General features: G+C 39.5%; 1 protein-coding gene and 1 pseudogene across 1 annotated transcript in view; both read left to right on the top strand.

The window, feature by feature from the left end:
* Window positions 1-1,389, top strand: part of LOC106733731 (glycine cleavage system H protein, mitochondrial-like) — a 2,202-nt pseudogene extending 813 nt beyond the window's left edge.
* Window positions 1-8,057, top strand: part of BRIP1 (BRCA1 interacting DNA helicase 1) — a 172,412-nt gene that overhangs the window by 95,891 nt on the left and 68,464 nt on the right. The gene's annotated exons all lie outside the window — the stretch shown is intronic.

Genomic DNA, 8,057 nt, shown 5'->3' with positions numbered 1-8,057 from the left:
CTCTTTCCTTTTCACTTTTAATGTCATCATACAAATCACCTGATATTTTTAAAAAGTTCTTTGGTACCTGGCTTTACAGTTTTGTTTTGTTTTGTTTTCCTTCACCTTATTCTCCTCCTTTACCTTTCATCATCATCATTATCTTTTTTGTTTGTTTGTTTTTGGTACAAGTTTTTGCTTTAGGGAGCCTGTACTCACCAAAGAGAGACAGACAGAGACAGTGAGAGGGAAAGTGAGAAATGAACCCCAGGGGGACTGACCACGTCACAATCCTTTCTCAGTTCTCCTGGGATCTTAGGCATGCATGCACACACTGCCATTGTGAGTCTCAAGCCACTGGGTCTAGAACTAGAACTGTGGTTGACCATGTGGGAGTCCAGGGATGTAACTGCTACTGCCATCTGCTGATCTCTACTTTTCATTATTATAGGCCTTTTTTGTTTTTCATTTATTTATTAAATATATTCAACCAATATATATCGACTGCTTTCTGTATGTCAGGTACTGTTCCAGGTATGAGACAATCAGCAGTGAGCAAAACAGGCAAAAAGCATTGTTCTTTTATCTTCCAGAGTGAGAAACAGAAAACGAACTTGATACATAGAAAGATACTAATATGTTAGAAACTCACTGTTAGTGTCCCATCGAATTTCTTAGGTTCAAGACTTACATGGTTCTGAGAACATCAGGAACTGTGTAAAAGCTATGGATATTGAGCAAATGAAGAATTTAAGACCTATATGGTTCAAGTCCTATATGGTTTTATATATATGGAGATGGGGCCTCTGAGGAAGTAATCAAGGTTAAATGAGCTTGTAGGGGTGGGGGCCCTGATTTGATAGAATTAGCGTCTTTTTAAGAAGAGACAACAGGGCCCCGCCCCCTGCTCCAGGTGGTCGGGCGCAGTGCAGCACCAGACCCTCTGTGGCCTGCAGCCTGCACGCCATGGTATCCGTGGTGCCCTGCTGTGGGTGGGCGCCTTCCGGACGCCGCGCACGGGTCTGGCTCTGCTGTCGGTGCATAAATTCACGGAGAAATATGAGTGGATAACAACAGAAAACGGTATTAGAACAGTGGGAATCAGCAATTTTGCACAGGAAGCTTTGGGAGATGTTTATTGTAGTCTGCGTGAAGTTGGAACAAAACTGAACAAACAAGATGAGTTTGGTGTTTTGGAAAGTGTAAAAGCTGCTTAGTGAACTCTGTTGTCCTCTGTCAGGAGGAGTAACTGAAGTTAATGAAGCTCTTGCAGAAAATCCAGGACTTGTCAACACATCTTGTTATGAAGATGGTTGGCTGATCAAGGTGACACTGAGTAACCCTTCAGAATTAGATGAACTAATGAGTGAAGATGCGTATGAGAAATATGTAAAGTCTATTGAAGAGTAAAAGAACCCTTAAATAAAGTTGTGTGAAACAACTTAATCCAGGCATAGCTGTCGTAAATTAGTGGTTGATAGAAGACTTAAATTGCAACTTTTAGCAATACCAGCGGAAAAAGAAACTACTCTGAACACCACTACTGGAAAGAAAAACCCATTAACTTCCTAATGATCATATTTTTAATAAACACAAATGTATCTTTTTCACAATATTCTATAATTCTTAGTCTATGCTCAAGTATTAGGAATTCATGAAATTATCTGTGATTAAAAACTAGTTATAAAAATGATGTAATTAGTGATAACACTGTTCGCCTAAGCCTTACATAACACCATATATAACCATCCCTGGATGTGGGTCAAAATACTTCATTTCCTCTCCGTTGGAAATAAGTGGGAGTGGAAAAAAGTTTTGTTAGTTGTATAGTGTTAAAGAACAGTACTGTTTTAGTTTTGCCATATACTGCATTTGCTGGTGCTATTTTATACAGTTGAAGCAACAGCTTTGCAGCAAAAAATAAGACATAATAAAATATTCAATTCCTCCATTAAAAAAAAAAAAAAAAAAGAGACAACAGAGTGGTCAGCAAGTGGCATGGTGGTTAAGGTACTGAATTCCCACATGGCCGACCACAGTTTGAGTTCCAGATCTGGTGGCTTGCTATCTCACTTTCTCTCTCATCAAATTAAAAAATAGTAATAATAAATAAAATTAAATTTTTAAAAAGAGTGATATCTCTTTAAAAGAAGAGCCATCAGAGAGTTTACCTCCCCCAGTCTCTCTCAAACACAGAGGAAAGGCTATGGACCTTGAATTTCCAGCCTGCAAAACTGTGAGAAATAATTTCTGTTGTTTAAGCCACTTAGTCTATAATGTTTTGTTTTGCAATTTGAAAGGACAAATAAAGGTGATAATTACTACAAAAAACAAATGCAAGGAAGAGGGGAGGTGACTGCTGATTTTGAGGATATGGGGGAAAGTATTTTAGAATTTTAAGTGGGTGGTTTGGAAAGGCCTGAGGAGGTGACATTGAGTAAAGGTGTAAAGGAGGGAAGGAAGCAAATCATTCTGATTTCTTAGGGAAGATTTTTCATACCTTGAGATAACAGAGTGGTCGGAGTAAGAAAGAGGCTAATTCAGCTGTAGCAAAGTGGGGGTGAGGTGAGGAGAGTAGTAGAAGAGGTCAGAGAAGTAGCTGTGATAAAATCATGTAACAATAAGGATTTAGATTTTATTCTAAATGCTATAGGAAGCCATTGGAGGCTTTAGACCAATTTTTAAAAGGATTATGCTGGCTGCTATGTGGAAAATGGATTCTAAAGAGCAAGGAAGAATCAAAGGGATTGTTTAGGAAGCTATGGTAATGATCCAGCTCATATTGTGGTGGCTTTGATTGTAGTGGTAACAGTGAAGATAGAAATATCTGGAGTCTAGATACATAATAATTTGGAAGTAGTACTGGCAGGATTTGTAGATGGATTGGATATGCAGTGAAAGAAAGAAAAGAGGTAAAGTTTTCTTGCTGAGCCCTTTATCTGTACTCTGTTTCTAGTCAATCTCATTTGTATGGATTCTCTTAGTTTCATCTTTTATCTTGATTTCTCAGTGTATAATTCAGTTCTGATTCCTCTCCAAGTACTGTACCCATATATTCAACTGCCAGATCAGTGCCTCAGTTTGGGTATCTCAAGGCTAACCAGTGTAGCTTTTCCTTCTAATCTTGATCTTAGTGTTGTCTATATTAATTAGTGAATGATGCCATAATATTTATTTGGACTAATCAGATACCTACAGGGCAGTCTATTAAGTTTCTCCCTTTTCTGTCATATCAATTGAACACTACAGCCTATTCATTAAAAAGTTTAGCTTGAGAAATCACCCCCTACACCCCCAGAGAATATGGCCTCACCACAGTCATTTCCCCTCTCTTCTCTTGGGATTTTGGGCATGTATGCACACGCACCTGTCATGTTTTTTTAAACCAAAGGGTCTGTGACTCGAACTGCAGAGTCAGCTGTGTGGGATCCAGCTCCTTAATTACTATGCCACATGCTGGCCCCAAGTTTTAACTACTTTTTTTTTTCTTTTTTTTTGGAGAGGTTTTCGCTATAGGGCGCATGCGCTCACCAGACAGACAGAGAGAGACATAGAGACAGAAAGTGAGAAATCACCCCCCAGAGGGGATGGTCACGCCGCAATCCCTTCTCCTCCATTCTCCTTTCAGGATCTTGGGCACGCATGCACACACGCCCGGTGTGAGTTTTAAGCCACCGGGTCCAGGATGTGAACCGCAGTCGACTACGTGGGAGTCCAGCGACATAGCCATTACGCTTACTGCTGGTTCCCAAGTTTTAGCTATTTTTTCTAATCTAAAGTTAATTTTATAAACTTTACTTTAAATACAGTATAATTTTCAAAAAGTTAAAATCATAGCTTAAATAAAAATATAAAGCAATACCTATCAAAGATTTTACTAAACCCACTGATGAGGAAAGAAGTGTGATGACAAGGCCAATTTAGAGAGCACATAAGGAGCTATGTACTTACAGGCAATTTAATAAAGGAATAGAATATAAATAAAATTGCTGACGTGGGCCATCAGGTAGCATGGTGGTTAAGGCACTAGATTCCACATGACTGACTCTGTGGTTTTCAAGTCCTGCACCCTGGCAGCCTGAAAAACATGCCAGTGCATATGTGCCCCAAATCCCAAGAGGGATATGGGTGAGAAGAGATTGTAGTGTGACTATCCCCCTTGTGGGAAGATTCTCTCTCCCCTCCCCCTCCCCCTCTCCTCAGAGAGTACATGTGTCCTATGGAAAAACTTGTCCACAGCAGTTATACTGTTTTATGTTACCACTAGCAATGCATGAGAGTTCTGATTTCTCCATATCCTTGCAATTTTTTTTTTTTTTTTTAGATAATATCCATTCTAATGGGTATGAAGTAGGAACTCATTGTGCTTCAGATTTGCATTTCTCTATTGTCTAGGGATGTTGATTATCTTTTCGTGTCCTTATTGACCAGTTTTACATCTTTGGAAAAATGTCTTTTTAATCTTTTGCCTGTATTTCATTCAGGTTTGTTTTTGTGTTTTCATTGAGTTATAAATAATCCTTTATGAGATATATGCTTTGCAAATTTTTTTTCATTTTATGGGTTATCCTTTTTACTTCTTGATGGTGTCCAAAAAAGCTTTCTTTATTTTGATGAACCAATTTAATACATATTTTCTTTTGCTACCTACATTTTTGATGTCATAGCCAAGAAATCATTGCCAAATCCAAAATCAGAAAGCTTTTCCTCTAAAATCATTATATTTTAATTCTTATATTGAGGTCTTTGATTGATTTTGTGTGTGTGTGTGTGTGTGTGTGTGTGTTTATACACAGTAGTCCCATTACTCTGTTTCTTTTTCCAAAAATAGGTAAGTTCAGTATAGTAGGATACTTTGGTATTTATGATTTATATATGAAACTATGCCCATTTTATTGTGCATAAATTTAGAAACTAAAATATTGGTCAGTGGGCAGAGTGTCTTTTTTCTTCATTTCTTGTAGCCAACCTGAAATAATTGCCCAAATCATACTTGCTTTTTTGTTTAAGAGAGATTTTTGTTATAGGGCACATGTGCTTACTGGAGAGACAGAGAGAGACAGAAACCGAGAAATCATTTTTTTTGGAGAGATTTTCACTGTAGGGCGCGTGCGCTCGCCAGACAGACAGAGAGAGACATAGAGACAGAAAGCGAGAAATCACCCCCCAGGGGGGATGGTCACGCCGCAATCCCTTCTCCTCCATTCTCCTCTCGGGATCTTGGGCACGCACGCACACGCGCCCGGCGTGAGTTTTAAGCCACCGGGTCCGGGACACGAACCGCGGTCGACTACGTGGGAATCCAGCGACATAGCCATTACGCTAACTGCTGGTTCCCGAGAGATTTTTGTTATAGGGCACATGTGCTTACTGGAGAGACAGAGAGAGACAGAAACCGAGAAATCACCCCTTAGGGGGGATGGTTATGCCACAATCCCTTCTCCTCCATTCTCTTCTTGGGATCTTGGGCATGTGTACACACGCCTGGTGTGAGTTTTAAGCCTCCCGATCCAGGACTTGAACCATGGTCGATTGCATGGGAATCCAGTGACATAAATGTTATGCTATCTACTGGTTCCATACTTTTTTTTTTTTTTCCAATTTGTATAGGGCTCTTACACTTGCCAGAGTGAGACAGAGAGAAAGGTGAGAGAAGTGAGAAAGCATCCACCTAGGGAGGGATGACCATGCCACAATACCTTCTTTCCCATTCTCCTCTCAGGACTCTGGGCACGCATGCACACGTGCCTGGCTTGCCTTTTTTAAAAAAGATGTTTGCCATAGAGCACATGAACTCACTGGAGAGAGACAGAGAGAAGAGGGAGAGAGAGGGAGGGAGAATGAAAAATCCCTCCCCCCTAGGGGAATGCCAGGCAGTAATCCCTTCTCCTTCATTCTCCTCTCAGGTTTTTGGGATTGCATGCATGCATATCTGGCATGATTTTCAAGTCACTGGGTCCAGGACTCAAACCATAGTCAACCATGTTGGAATCCAGTGCCTTAACCACCACGTCACCTGCTACCCCCTTTTATCCCCACCCCTCCTGCTCCCTACCCTGGCTTGCCTTTTAACCCACTGGGCCCAATGGGCCCAAGACTTAATTAAATTACTCAGTTGGCCATATGGGATCCAGCCACCCCAACTACCTTGCTGGCCTATACTTGGCTTTTAAAAATTGTAAATCACATTTAACTCTGATATTCTGATATATATAAATAATTGGGAAATATCTGTTGGATTTTATTTTTTAGGGAAAATTTTATGTATTTTACCTTTTTTTTATTTCTGAGACTGACCTTTTTAAAAAAATTATTATTATTATTATTTTTAATTTGACCAGAGATAGAGAGAGAGGGAGAGAGAGAGAGAGGGAGGGGGGAGGAAATGTAAGAAAGCAAGCCAACAGGTCCAGGATTTGAACCATGGTCAGCCGTGTGGAAGTCCAGCACCTTAACCACCTTGCCACCTGCCAGCCCCAAGACTTTCCTTTTTAAATAATTTTTTTGAGAGATTTTTGCTATAGTGCACGTGCACTCGCCAGAAAGACAGACAGAGACAGAGAGATAGAAAGCGAGAAATCACCTCCCAGGGGGGATGGCCACATCGCAATCCCTTCTCCTCCATTCTCCTCTCGGGATCTTGGGCACACATGCACACTCGCCCAGTGTGAGTTTAAGCCACTGGGTCCAGGACGCAAACCGCGGTCGGCTACATGGGAGTTCAGCGACATAGCCATTACTAACTGCTGGTCCCAAATAGGTCCCCCCCCCAATCTCATTGTAGAATATAATTTAGAATCATTAACATAATCTTACTTAAGTTGTATAAGAAATTTTTCCTCAGCTCTTGAACATTGATAACCTACAGTATTGGAAATTGTCATTATCTCAGGATCTAGAATTAGAAGAAATATTATTTATATTTCTCTTTTTTTTAAAGAGAGATTTTTTGCTATAGGGCGTGCATACTTGCTGGCCAGGTGGAGAGACAGAAGGTAAGAAATCACTTCCCCCCACCACCCCCAGGAGAGAGGACTTTGCCATAATTCTTTTTCCTCCATTCTCTTGTTGGCATTTTGGATGCACATGCACACATGCCCAGTGTGAGTTTTAAGCTGTTGGGTCCAGGACTCGAACCACGATCAGCTACGTGGGAGTCCAGTGATGTAACCTTAAGCCATCTGCTGGCATCATATTTTTAATATGATAATATGATAATTAAGTTTTAATAAGGAAAAGCAGTTTGTCATTGGAGTAATTTCTGTCAAGTATTAACAATTATTCACAATAGTTCATCTCGCTTTGTATCCTCTTAACATACTTTTTTAATCCTTTTCTAAACAAGTCAATGGAGAAATTTAAATAAATTACTATGATATTTTGAATATTATTAACTTTGTAGCAATCTTTTCGTTTTAATTGAAGATCCAAAATGACTTTCTCAATACACATTGTTGCTCTGAAGATAGACTTTTTTAAAAGTACTTTTTATGTGCTAGAGAGAGACTGATTCAGAAACAGTACCTATTAAAAAACAGCAAATTCTTTTTTTAGAATGATTTCATTCTATTTGTCATTATTACTATTTTAAATTTTTTTACTGGGATCAAACAGATGGTGCAATTGTTATATTGCTTAACTCCCACATAGTCAACGATTCTGAAGATAGACTTTTTTAAAAGTACTTTTTATGTGCTAGAGAGAGACTGATTCAGAAACAGTACCTATTAAAAAACAGCAAATTCTTTTTTTAGAATGATTTCATTCTATTTGTCATTATTACTATTTTAAATTTTTTTACTGGGATCAAACAGATGGTGCAATTGTTATATTGCTTAACTCCCACATAGTCAACGATGTTTCGAATCCTGGACCTAGCAACTTGAAACTCACACTGGGCACATATGCGTGCATGCCCACCCAAGATCCCAAGAGGAGAACAGAGGAGAAGAGATTATGACGTGGCCATCGCCCCGGGAGGCGATTTCTAGCTTTCTGTCTTTCCGTCTCTCTCTGGTGAGCACATGTGCCCTATAGCAAAAATCTCTCTCTAAAAAAACAAAAACAAAAACAAAAGC

Source organism: Tupaia chinensis, unplaced genomic scaffold (genome assembly GCF_000334495.1).
Source record: "Tupaia chinensis unplaced genomic scaffold, TupChi_1.0 Scaffold144642_1, whole genome shotgun sequence".
NCBI classification, from domain to species: domain Eukaryota; kingdom Metazoa; phylum Chordata; class Mammalia; order Scandentia; family Tupaiidae; genus Tupaia; species Tupaia belangeri.
Note: the sequence above shows the minus strand (reverse complement) of the source record. Positions and strands in the feature narration are given on the sequence as shown.